Source organism: Acanthopagrus latus, chromosome 17 (genome assembly GCF_904848185.1).
Source record: "Acanthopagrus latus isolate v.2019 chromosome 17, fAcaLat1.1, whole genome shotgun sequence".
NCBI classification, from domain to species: Eukaryota; Metazoa; Chordata; class Actinopteri; order Spariformes; family Sparidae; genus Acanthopagrus; species Acanthopagrus latus.
In genome coordinates, this window is record NC_051055.1 from 19,715,686 (window position 1) to 19,728,873 (window position 13,188).

Consider the following 13,188-nt stretch of genomic DNA (forward strand, 5'->3'; position numbering starts at 1 on the left):
AGAGGAGGGAGGGGGGAGGAAACCAGCGAGAGGGGGAGAGAGAGAGAGAGAGAGAGAGGGAGAGAGAGAGGGAAAGAGAGAAGGAGGGAGAGAGAGAGAAGGAGGGAGAGAGAGAGGTTGACGGTTGCTAGGTGACGGGGCGCATATACTGAATTTTAACAAAAGAACAGGGAAAGAGGGAGAGAGAGAGAGAGAGAGAGAGAGAGAGAGAGAGAGAGAGAGAGTGAGGAGAGAGGAGAGGAGAGAGGGAGGGAGAGAGGTAAAGAGAGAGATCGGAGAAATTGAATACATGTAGAACATATATATATATATATATATATATTTATATATATATATATATATATTTATATATATATATATATATTTATATATATATATTTAGATATATATTTTTTCCCCGGCGTGTGTGTGCGGGTCTGCGTGTGTGCGTGTGTGTGCGGTGGTGGCGGCGGCGGCGGCGGCAGAAGCGGTGGCGGGGGGGGACACCCGCAAAACGGATACCTCAAAAAGGAAGGATGTGAAAAAGGATGGAGGGACGCAGGAAAAGAGGGGGGAAAGGCTGGTGAAAAACAGTAAGTACATTTATTTGAATGATATTTTTTGCGGTGCGGAGGCATCTTCTTCTTGTTCTTGTTCTTTTTTTTTTTTACCTTCTTCCTCTTCTTCTTCTTCTCTTCGCGCACAAACACGCACACACGCACGCAGACACACACGGACAGACTCCTGTGCCGCTTAGATTAATTGCGGCTCGGGCAGTGTGAGGGCTGCTACGCGTCATTGAGACAGGCGTGAGAGAGGTGCTCGGGTGTCGGCATCTGGACGAGCCGCTCGTGATGGAGAGGCGGATGGCCGGGGATGGAGAGGTGGAGGCGGCCGGCGCACCGGGGCTTTGACCCCTCTGTCATTGCTGCGCCTGGAAACTCACAAGCGTCTTAACGCATAGGTTTCCTCACAGCAGCCGGCACGGATAGTCCAATGATACACACACAAACACACACACGCGCGCACACACACGCATACACAGAGACAGAGACAGCACCGGCAGTTCAATTAATCATATAGACTAAACCTTTAGGCTATGATTTTGTCTGCCAGGAATTTTCCATGCATTATTAATAAAGACAGAGTTTTGGTTCCGTTTAAGTCTTCAAACACCGGCGCTGGCTGCAGTTTCCCCCCTCACCATGCTGCGGATGTATTAATTGAGGTGATCATATCTGTTGATGCTCATTTTCTCAGGCTGCGTGGTCAATGTTAGTGCGTGTGTGTGTGTGTGTGTGTGTGTGTGTGTGTGTGTGTGTGTGTGTGTCCGCTTTCCTCGTCTTCTACAGCTAAAGCCCGCAAGATTTGCCGATCAGTTTTTTCCCTCTTGATCTATTTATATCCCGATACGCTGAATATTTGGGCGTATGGCAGCACACAGTTATCCCTCTGTTGCCACCGAGGAATCTCCCCCCCCCCAACGGGCTGACTTTGCCTCAAACACTCTCAGACAGCTGGAACAGGAGGGTTTCTCCTCTCATTTTTCTTTCCTCCAGCTGGGTGAAGGAGTGTGTGAGAGATTTCACTTTGTAGGTAGATTTTCTTAAAAAAAAAAAAAAAGAAGAAAGAAAAAAGAAAGGAAAAAAAGAAAAAAAATTGCAACCCCCACTCCCTTCGGGTGCTCAAATAAGTTTTGTTGTTGCCTTGCAGTGCTTGATATAGAGGGGGAGAAGTGAATAACACACAGCATCACCACCACAGCTGAATAATAATCAGAGGGAAAACAACAGAGCAGGCCTTGGACCACAGAGAGCATCACAGGAGGAGCCGGTGCTGCTGACCTGTAAAACAAGAGAGCCACAGTTGTTGCTTCTCCCACAGATTTGCTGCAGTGATTGGGAGTGCGAGATCAGATTCATCGGGGGCCTGCGCTGTGGAGCCACTGAATGCATTTATCCAGATGAAAATTGGAATTAATGTGTTGTTTGTTTTGCCATTTTCTGTGGGGTGTTTGGTCTCCCCCTCTCCTCCCCTCGGCTGAGTTCTCGAGCTGATATCCATTTCAATCAGGTCTTTTCACCCACAGGTGATGTGCTCTGTTCAGCTGATCGCCCCCCCCCCCCCACCTTCTCTCGCAAGCCCGCTGAAAATTACACACAGGCGTACTGCAGCAGCGTACTGCATTCACCGCCGCCGCTGCTGCTGCTGCCCGTAAAGTGTTGCCTTCAGTGTCAGCACCAGAGCCCCCCTTTTTTCCGCTGCCGATCTGTTGTACAGTTGCCCTGAGAGATCTGTACTGTACCAGCTGTGAGTAGGGGCAGACAGGAGGGGGAGGGGGGGGTGAGGAGCACTGATGAGAGAGACAGAAGGTGTGGAGGGAGTGAAGAGATGAGGGAAGGTGCGAGGATGGAAGAGGAGGAGGTGGAGAGAGAAGGCACGAGGGGAGAGCCGGGGTGAGATTGGAAAGACGGGAAGAGCAGGGGGGGGGGGCTTGAATTGAATATCAGAGGGGGGACACTGGGGTGGAGGGCGAGGGAGAAGAGATGAGAGGAATAGAGTCAACATTTGTGCGCTTGTTTTCTCCAGCCCCCTGCTCTTCATCAATTTCGCCCTATTGATTCATCGACTTCTGCACAGAAAAACCTTCAAGCTTAGCTCAATCCCCCCCCTCCCCCCCACACACACCCCCACCTCGCCCGTCTCCTCTTTTCTTCTGCCAATCCCCCTGTTCCTCCTCGCCTCAATCCTTTCCGTCTCTTCTCTCACCCCTGCAACCTGTGACTTCCTCTGCACAGTTCCCTTTTCCCTCTCTTTTTTCTCCCGCCTTCCCCTTTCATCAGTGGTTTGATGCAACATTAGTGGATAGTTTCCTCAACCCCGCCGCCCACCCCGAAACCCCTCGCCCACCCCTCTCTCCACGCGTTGCACCCAGTGTTCTTTTTAATACCACTAATTAAGGTAAAGCTCGTTAACATAGAACATCAATTAGTCTTTAACGAGATTAGAGGCTGGTGTTTTGGAGCGATTACAGTGCTCCCCTCTCCCACTGTTCTTCTCTGGACTCTACTCAGGGCTGTATTGATGTACGTGTTGCATATTCACGTTGGCCTGGAGCAGTGGTGAGCCGAGGACCACACGCTCGTGTTGGCAGGGGGGCTGTCATGTGATGCGCACTGTCCTGATCAATTATCTGAATCTTTAAGGCTACACGAAGAATATACATTGACCACAAATCTGTATTTTCTACAATAACAGCTCTGAAAAAGTATGCCTTCATTGGCATCAGTGGGTGGGAATTTATCAGATCGACTCCTCTCCAAAACTGAGTCTAAATTGCGCACGGTAGTCTTATTTAATGTATGAGCTGACTCTGTTTGGGAGTGAAGCACTTCAAACCATCACTAAAAGCAAAACCTGCAGCTCAGTGATACCCTCAAAACTAAACTTTAATGAGTATATTCGAGGTGGTATAACACATGACAACTGAAGTTTGACTATGAACAGTTAGCAGCTGACAGTAAATTCGGCCTGTTTTAAAGACTATTACTGTAAACTAGAGACCATCTTTGTGCCGCCGTGACGCCTGTCATCATGCTCATGTTCAGACCCATAAGTACTCTGTTACATTACTACATCAGTACTCAGACAAGCATGGATTGAACTAGATACATCTTTGAATTCAGCCTTCATTTTGATCTCAACTCCATGCCTGTAAATTTACGTGACTGCGTCCTGCACGGCTGTGACGCTATCAACAGTTAGACAGACTACCAACCATGGAAAAATACTACAAACCACTTCTGTGGTAGTTCACACTGTGACAGATATCTCCAGGAACACGTGGGCACGATAGTACCCACACACACAAGATGACATCATTACCAGCTGACACGGCTGGGATTAACCATTCAGTCCTCTGAAAGTGTAAATATTCAGAAGGGTAAAGGTTGTGGGAGTGACAAGTCCAGTATCATTTGTTTACTGATGTGTGTCAAATTAATTTGACCTATCGGACTCATCAGAGGTCTATTTGTTGATTTTATTGATTGGTTGATCTTTGATGTTCGATCAATCTTTTCAGTCATATTTCACGAAGCGAAAACACCAAAGTGAAGAAGTGCCAAATATTTTTTGGTGCAGCATTCACCGATGTGTCCTGCCTTCCTCTGATTGATGTAAAGGTAAAAACTAAATATCTCTGGCCTTTGGACCGTTGGTCGGACAAAACATGACATTTGAAGACATCACCTTAGACTTGGTGGAGCTGTGATGGCTTGTTTTGACTATTTTTTGACATTTCTTGTAGATTCAAAAAAATGTCAATTGCAGCCCTGTTTACAGCAGTCAACACGTAACATAGCACAGGTGGCTTGTGAACTCCTTGATTTACTGCATGTTTATACATTTACAAGTTTAAATCATAGTAGAATTGAAAAAAATGCTGAGCGTATTTATGTTTAATAGTTTACCTGCATTGAACTGTAACTTTAAACACAAAAAATAGCAACATAACAAGAAAAATTACTGAAGGTGCAGCAAATCTCAGTCACAGCTGCCCAACTGCCAGTGACAACCTCTAAAAATCTACTAGACTACACTAGTTAGATGTAATAGGGACATTATAATGTATTTGATTAAGACAGGTTGCAGTGACAGAAGAAAATTGTCTGCTTCCATAATGAGAACTGGGCATCATTTGTGTAGCTGGTTGGGTTTACTGCAAATCATGTCACGTGTCTCTCAGAGAGACAGAGTTGCTGCTTCACATACTGAACTGGAATGGCACTCAGCAGAGCGCATACCTCCACCACAGCCCAACAGTCCCCTTTAATTCACTCAAGACTAATCCAATAGCAAACTCGATAGCACTGTCACTCTAAATTATAAGATACCATAACTGCTTTACTATAATTCAAGCTCACCAGATATTGGATCCAAATCAAATTGCTCACACTCATCAATACCAGCCACCTAAACATGCCTGCTTTTTTTCATCAAGAACGATGACTTATTCCCTGAAAAAACTAGAGAAAATATAGAAAAACGGCCATTCTTGCAATGTCAACAAATGTGAGAAAAAAATCCTGGACCCATCCCTTCATCCGGATGCACACTAAAAGTAAATGGGGTCTATTCTGGGCCGAGATCCACCCGCAATCAAAGTTTCATGGAAATCAGCTCAGTAGTTTTTGTGTAATCCTGCTTATAAACCACCCAACATACAAACAAACGGGGACGGGTGAAAACATAACCTCATTGGCAGAGTTAATTACAGAAGTGAACAGTTTCTGGGGAGGTACAAGTGCTGCTTTGGGTGCGATGCACTTATTCAGAATGAAGTTGGGTACAGTATGACAGTAATCAATATCAAAGCAAAATCATTACGCTGTAGGAACTTAGAAATGAATGAGCTACCATCTGAACTCCCTGTCTGAGAGTTTCTTTTCAGCAAGGTGGCAGCTGCTATAGTTTGGCACCCTTGAGGTGCAGCCCCCGGCCCGGTAACAGCCCAACTCTGGACCGGGAATGGCAGAGACAGTCAAACACAAACTGTAGATGGAATGACAGGATGTCCTTTAACAAGCAGGTGGAGATGGAACAGACAGGCAGATGGACAGGCCGGCAGACAGACACGTTCATAAACAAAATCCCATAGACAGGTCTGAACGCACACAACAGTGAAGGAGAATTTATTGTGCACTCCTTGTGCACAGTCACTATCAAACAGGTGCGCACATGCACGCACACACAAACAAACCTGAGCCAAAGCCCTGCGGCTTGTTTTGGGAATACAAGTCTGGAGGCAGCTAGCAGGCACGCAGCTTCACATGGCTGCATGCAATACACAGTCACACACACGCTCAGAAAGTACATTCAGGCAGATACCCATGGGTATGCAGTCAGACACACGCGCGCACCGAGAGCATACCCAAAAATACACAGACAATGAGTAGTATATTGCACACACACACACACACACACACACACACACACACACACACACACACACACACACACACACACACACACACACCAGCCTCAGTTTTGGATGAGAGCGGACCTTGGGACCTTGCCCATGGGATCCACACACTTACAGACGGCGTACTGTATATATACATTTGAGAGCGCACACACAGCAGAGGGAAGGTGGATGAAGGGAAGCAATGAAAGACGATGGAGAGAGATGTGCAGGAGTGTTTTGCGGCGCGCAGCGTTTTGCAGCAGTGCGGTGCGGTCCTTCATCGTGATGGATGGGGCAGGAAATGACAGCATTAAGTGGTTATTAAAAAGAGGAAATGGGGGCATTTATAAAAACTATGTGAGCCTGTGTCTGCGGCCCATGTCGCATGTCACCCTGGGCTGCTGTGTCATGCCTCCTGATCTGTGAGACTTTCCAGCGCTGCATGTAGGGCCAGCTTTCTTAAAACCCTTTGTCATTCTCCTCTCAAAGAACCCAGCAGCTGGCATTTATAGCAGGCTTTGTACTGGAGTGACTGTGCTGGATTTACTAGGTGCGAGTACCAGGTGCAAAGTTGAACCTGTTTTATTGCCTTATCACTTCATATAAAAATAGCTTTGCTCCATATTCTTTCAAGTTTGAATGTGGAATTCCTTCATAAACAGGTGCCAGCTATACAGCTGTTACAAATGCAAATGTGCGCGTTTTGCACCTGAATGGAATCTGCACAGCATGTTATCTACAGTACAACAAGGTGGGGAAGACGAGGATGGAGGAGGGGAGCGTCAGCGCAGAGATGGAAGAAAGCCTCTGATGAAGATAGTTTGATGTTCCTGGGCTTGTTTTAATGTGCTTCATCTCTGCATGTCAGTAGCTCCAGCTTCTAAAAAACTGGCCCTGTGATTTGACACCGCTCCTGGTTTCTGATGCTAAAAAGACTGAAATGTACAATACGCTTGGAATGCAGGTATTAGGACTCAGGGTGCGGATTAATTTGTTCTCAATTCAGGTTGTGCGGTTTCATTATTCAAATGTGCACTTTTTTTTTTTTTTTTACATTGAAGCCTTCTTTAGTCTATCTCCTAAAAGGTGATTAGCAGTGAATGCTTTCTTTTCAATTATATAATAGCAATTTCCATCTAATTTTTTCCAATGAGCCAATAAATGACCCTGGTCTTGGTCTGGTGCTGATCGGCCTCATCGAGTTGATTGTTATGTGATCTGCTCTGCGTTAACTGTGGCATATTCTCTATCAAAGGCTTCAGCTTTTGGGAAATGGAGGCACTCATTCACACATTTTAGACTAAGCAGCGAGGGGAAATAGCACAAAGATCAATTGTTGGCACCGGATCCTCTGTGAGATCTATACCCAAATAATAAGACTGCTGATTACAGCTCCTGTCATACAACTGTCCATATGTCATGTCACTTTGTGTAGATGCACTGTTTTTTGAGGTCACACTGCTAATGTATTCAGGTATCATGCTCATGTGTTGTTTTCCCTTCTGACTGAATACTACTGACTCATCATTGATGTCTTAGTGCACTTCTACTGCTGTTTTCATTCCGTATCTGCAGAGTGGGAGGAACGGGAAAACCTAGTCGCATTCCAACATTTGAAGTGTTAATTCCAAGATGGCTAGCCACACTAGATAAATTAAATAAAGCCTAAATTAGTTTTTTTTTTGTTTTTGTTTTTGTTGTGCTACATATATCTAGTAGTTCAATGACAAGTAAACCAGAGGCAAGCAATCTGTGTATGCACAATCTGATACTGCTGTGTTGGTGTTGTTTCTGGAACACTGTAATTAATGTTGCTCCAGGATCGTCATTACAACTGGCCAATTATGTTTTTGTGACTGAAAAGACTGAAAAACACACACATAGGAGAAGTTCTAAACAGCCTTCTACATATGCAGTTTTAGGAAATGTAATGAGGAGATCGTCTGAGGTCAGAGTAGATAGCTACGGTGGGAATGGCACATCAAAATGTATCAGATCTCATTTGCTAGTCAACATCTCTCGGTGCAAGTTATTTATAAGCAGGATTTGAACTAATTAAGCTTTTAAAAATGGTGAGGACAAAACTGGTCACCACAAAAAGTAAAGGGGGCATGTCCTTCTGGTTCATATTGTAAAGGGTTGTATGGTAACACAAATATCTTTATTACCTCAACATTAAGTATTTTAGTTCCCTAAACCTGGCCAACGAGTGTCAGAAAGATGGAACTAAATGGAAAATAACAGGTGAACGGAGTGTAAAAATAATAAGTTTACAGTATAAAGATACGCCCGCTCCAGATGTGGTATTCCTCACTGTTTTGTTAGTTGAAATGAAGGTCCTGGAGCAACATTAACACCACCACTGTAGCTCTTTCTTAGATTTTGGCCTTCACAGATTTCTCAGTGAGCGGTCTGTATATATAGTGTCCAATTTATAACTGTACAATAATTTATAATCATCAGATCCCCCGTGAAGTTTAATGTTTGAGTGGAATGAAGTCATTTTGACGATAAAATATGCTGCCTCCATGACATACACACCAACACCTTTGTCACAAGGGTTTGATAACCACATTTGAGGGATCGGTGCAAAAAATGCGCATTTATGTATATCTTCTGTGTGTTTGAGAATACTGGTGGAAATACTGATATCGGTAAAGTTTTACTCCGTAACATTGGTATCTGAATCGGCCCCAAAAAATCCAGTATCAGTGGGGCTCTAGATCAGCTTATTTCTACTCGGCAGACTCAACAGTTTTTTATTAAGATGTAACTGCCACTGGTTTTGGCTGTTCAGCCATTGTTTTTTTTTACACTTGTGTAGTCTTTTCTTCAAGTATAAAATCATGACTGTCAAAAATGTTCTGATACCTCGTGACATGAGCAGCTTTTCCCTCCCGTCTACTCATAATTACATTCCGTACAATGTGATGCGAAACCGCCATAAAAGAGCTGGGGTTATCTCAGACTAGTGAACACCTCTTTGATGAGATACTGGGGCTTCATGTGTTGAGACTTTGAGAAAATAAAATATAAAATAAAAAAAATAGGAGAAGACAGATATTTTATATTTGCTGCTGTGAAACAAACATCACAGCATTACTGGGCAGCTGGATGTGTCTGTGTGAAGACAACACTGTGGGGTTCTGACATTTCCTTCACTAACCTCTCATCACCTTTTACTCCTGAGAATCATCTGAGGCTTCATGAAAAAAGTCTCAATCCCCCAATTCCTCTCCCCTGTTGGGCTTCTGTCTGAACGGGAGTGCATTTCCTGAGCTGAACTGATCCACCAACGTTTATAAGATAGGCTGACAGAAGTGTTTCTAACACCTTTGCTTATAAGCGGGGGCAGAGCCAGATGTGCTGTGAACGCAGCTCAAACCTGTGCACAACATTTTGACATTGTAGCGTTAGATTTTGAGCAGACCAAATCCGGCTTGACTTTGGTAACGTGTGGCACCTGAGAGACTAGCTAACTGTTTTATCTTATTCGGAATGCCGTCAGAAGGTTTGTGTGTATCTGAAGATGTGACATGCCTGTGAGCGTCTGCACACATTCACCCATACGTGTAAAGTCTGTACCTACACACATCTGCTTGTGTGTGACCTTGTTGGAAGACATTATCAGTGAAGGTTTCCCACACCAGTTTAATCGGTTTATCTTCAGAATGGGATCGTGTGTCATTACTATGCAGAGCTAGGTGCTTGTTTCTGCTGAGAGTCTTGAGCAGCTTCCTAGTTTATAGTTGTTACTGAATGTTTCACCTTACAGGTCCTGAAGGGCTGCAGTGTCGGCCGCTTTTCATCTTGCTCTTTTAATTAGTGACTGATTTAGATCTGGCTAGGTGATCCCAGTGTCTGGCCAATCAATGAGGGAATTAATGGAAGCGCTGGTGCAAGCAGAGTGGAGCAATGCTGTATCGTTTTGCAACAACTGGCTGGAGATTGGAATGAGAAAAATAATGAATTTATGTTGTTGTTAAAAAAAAACGCAGTATTTTTCCCATACGGTGTCATGATCCCCCTAAATTCTGAATACTCCCAGACTTATTTTGACTTATCTTATCACACCTGCTGAAAATCTGTCATCCAATTTGTTCCTGATTTCAATCTCAATGCTCCTTTAAAGGGGGGGGGGAAACACCAATCAGCCAAGTATTTCATTCATGAATGTACAGTGCATTATGTAAATGCACAGCATGAATGCATGTTTATTCTTAGATGATTGGATTGCATTGATAGCGCTGTGATATGGAAGCTATTTTCTTCAGACACAAAGCCCTCGGAGTGTCTGGATTCCCGCAAAAAAGGTTGAGCGGAGAGAAATGATTCCCTTTAAAACAAACATAATAAGATAATCCCCCCAGGTCGTGCGTCGTAAGGACATCTTGACAGAGGATTTGGGAAGAAAAGCAACTACAGAAAACAGAAAGAAATTTATATGTACATTAAACCCAGTAAATTATGTGGTATAATAGTCAACCTGGGAGAAGAGGGGGGTGGCCAGGGAGTCGTGCCGCAGACCTCTGCTCCGCACTCTATTAGATGTCAGGCGTAGAGGTGAGAAAATGAAATATTCTTGCTCCTTGGCCAGCTTTAAAGTAAGCACTTATGTTATACAAGCATTGGCAGTGGGCACACAAACTATGAAGTCTCCTTACAAAACCATTTTCATTCATTCAAGCTGACTGAGGATGTGCCAGTTAGGCTTATTGAAATAAAATCCGACACTCTGTCATGTGAATTCCTGTTGCAAGATCCCCAGACACTGGTCTTTCCACGTGAAAGCATCTGACCTCCCTGATATTTATTTCTGAACACTCATGAGGGTAGTACACCATTTGTAGCTGATGTTCTCTGAATGGATGTGTGTGGGCGTGTGTGTGTGTACAGGAGTGTTAGGGTAAAATAGAGACACCATTGAAATATTTCCGTGCATCGTTCATTCACAAATTGATGTTGTTTATGCAGACTGTGTAACTCTATAAAAATAAAGTGTGAGTGCGTGAGCTCGCAATGTCCTGGGGATTAAATGAATGACAGGGGCTTGAAAGATAACACACACACACACACACACACACACACACACACAAAGTGAATAATTCAAGATGCCCAGGCTGCGTTACAAAACAAAATGAAACAACTGACAAGCCTTTATTTCTATCAGCTGATTTTTCTCTCAGGTTTCTGGAGTTCATATTTTCGTGCAATTACTAGACATGTGTGAGGTTTTATTAAAGCATAGTTAAACACATTCTCTACTAGGTAATTCAAAGTAATTATATACCCTGAGCTGAATGTTGTGAGTTAGACAGATGGGATGTGGTAATGTCAAATATTTCATCATAATCATGTGTAATGGATGTGATTTCCAGTCACTGCTTTTCATGTCTGTTGTGCCAGAAACCCACTGTGGGTTTCTGGCAAAAAGACATTTTCTTTTTTTGTTTAAAAATGAGGTCAGAGAATTTTTCAGTGCTGCACTGTGGCGGGGTCTGGGGTCAGCTTCATCTCATTTCCATCAATCCATAGAGGGAAGAGAAACAAGGAGTGTCCTCCCATTCAAGTAATGAAATTTATCTCCTGAATGTACGGAAGTGAAGTCCAATTAATTGACACTGTCTCTTGGCAGAAGCGTTTAATCCGAGCCCGTGAAGAAATATTTGAATTAAAGGCAGGACACTCTGAACCCCAGTCGGGCGTGTTTTGTACTACCATGTGGAAATTATGGGGACTTGAAATGTCAGAAATGAAATGCCTTCCTGCTGTGGAGAAACATCAAAGTGAGATGTCAAGGTGACTGTTTCATTTAGCTCTTGTAAAAGGTTACAAAATACAGAAAGGACAAATTGAGACCATCAGCTATAAGCGAGTTTCATGCAGAGCCGGTGGAGATTTCATTTACTTTCTCCTGTTACAGTACAGTTCATATATGGATTTTCTTTTTTTTTTTGCATTTGCAGGTTATTTATTTGTTAACAGAAAGAAGAGCCTTTAGACGGTTGTGTGCCCTGTGTGTATTCTGTCTGCAGCAATTCATATTCCATATCAGCTAGCCCCTCAACTTTAAGTGTTCCACATTAAAAATTGCTTGAAAGCGACCAGCTCTGATCTGGTTATCGGCCTGTGGCATGTGTAATTTACAAATACTGTGTGTCGCGTTTTCCCTCAGAGGCTCTGGTGTCACGACGCTTTGATAGATGGCTCCGACTCTGTCACCAGAATGGCTTATGATAGCCACAGCTATCAAGTCCAAGGGAGGCGGCGGCAGCAACAGCAGGCTTTACTACTGCTGTTTACGGCCATGCAGTAAAAACACACAGTACTATACACCCTGCTGCTGCACACTACGCTGCTCGCCGATCACTCTGCACACTATGCACAATGGGAACAAGAGCCGCCCGCCTGCCTGGTGGCTCTTCTGCTCGACAGGGATCAAAGAGGGAGAAAGAGAGATGAGAGGAGAGAGGAAGTGAGGGAGGGAAGGAAGTAGAAAGTGAAAGAAGTACAGGACAAAGACGTGCGTGGAAGGAAAGAATAGGGAGGGAGGCCGAGGAGGGAGGAGCGGTTGAGGAGTTGACGAGGAGTTAGTGAAAGTGAGACGGTGCAGAGTGAGGCAGCGGAGTGACTCAGTGAATGAAAGCGTGAATGAACGAGTGACCAAGTCGAGTGACTGAGTGAGGGAGACAGACTGAGTGAGGGAGTGTGTCAAGCGAGAGTGTGTGTGTGTGTGTGTGTGTGTGAGCGAGTGGATGAGCGAAAGAAAGAGAGAGAGAGAGAGAAATTGGGGGAGGAAAAAGAGAGGGAGAGAGGATATGTTCCGTCAGAGAGGACACACTCCAGTGGCTGTGATTGAAGTATGGGCCAATTAACACGAGGAGCATTGAGCTCCAGCTGCACTCTTCTCTTCATTCCTCCGCTCCCCCACACGACACACTCACACACACACAGAGACATTGATACACTCACATATATGCACACTGTGGGCATCACACTGTGTTGGCACTTTATCTTATCTTTTACTATAGTACAGCCATGGACCCGAGAAAATTATAGAGACTACATGCAGCAGTGTTCTCGAGCCCACTGCAGTCTTAAATGTGGACAAGCGGAAAAAAAAAAAAAGAAGAAGAAAAAATGGAGTCTTCATCTTCAGGGGAAGGTTTTTTTCTTTTTATTCCAGGCACTTACAGTGACTCACAGAGATGCTGCAATTTCTTCTAATGGTGTACAGTAGATTA

At 44.2% G+C, this 13,188-nt stretch overlaps 2 protein-coding genes across 4 annotated transcripts in view; one reads left to right on the forward strand and one right to left on the reverse strand.

Moving 5' to 3' along the window:
* pitpnc1b (phosphatidylinositol transfer protein cytoplasmic 1b) overlaps positions 1-13,188 on the reverse strand; it is a 54,832-nt gene that overhangs the window by 30,743 nt on the left and 10,901 nt on the right. The window lies entirely within an intron of this gene.
* Positions 409-13,188, forward strand: part of LOC119005709 (glutamate receptor ionotropic, NMDA 2D) — a 51,427-nt gene continuing 38,647 nt past the window's right edge. The window contains exon 1 of the mRNA XM_037073576.1: positions 409-572. The gene's annotated coding sequence lies outside the window, so the exon portion shown is untranslated. The remainder of the gene's footprint in view (positions 573-13,188) is intronic.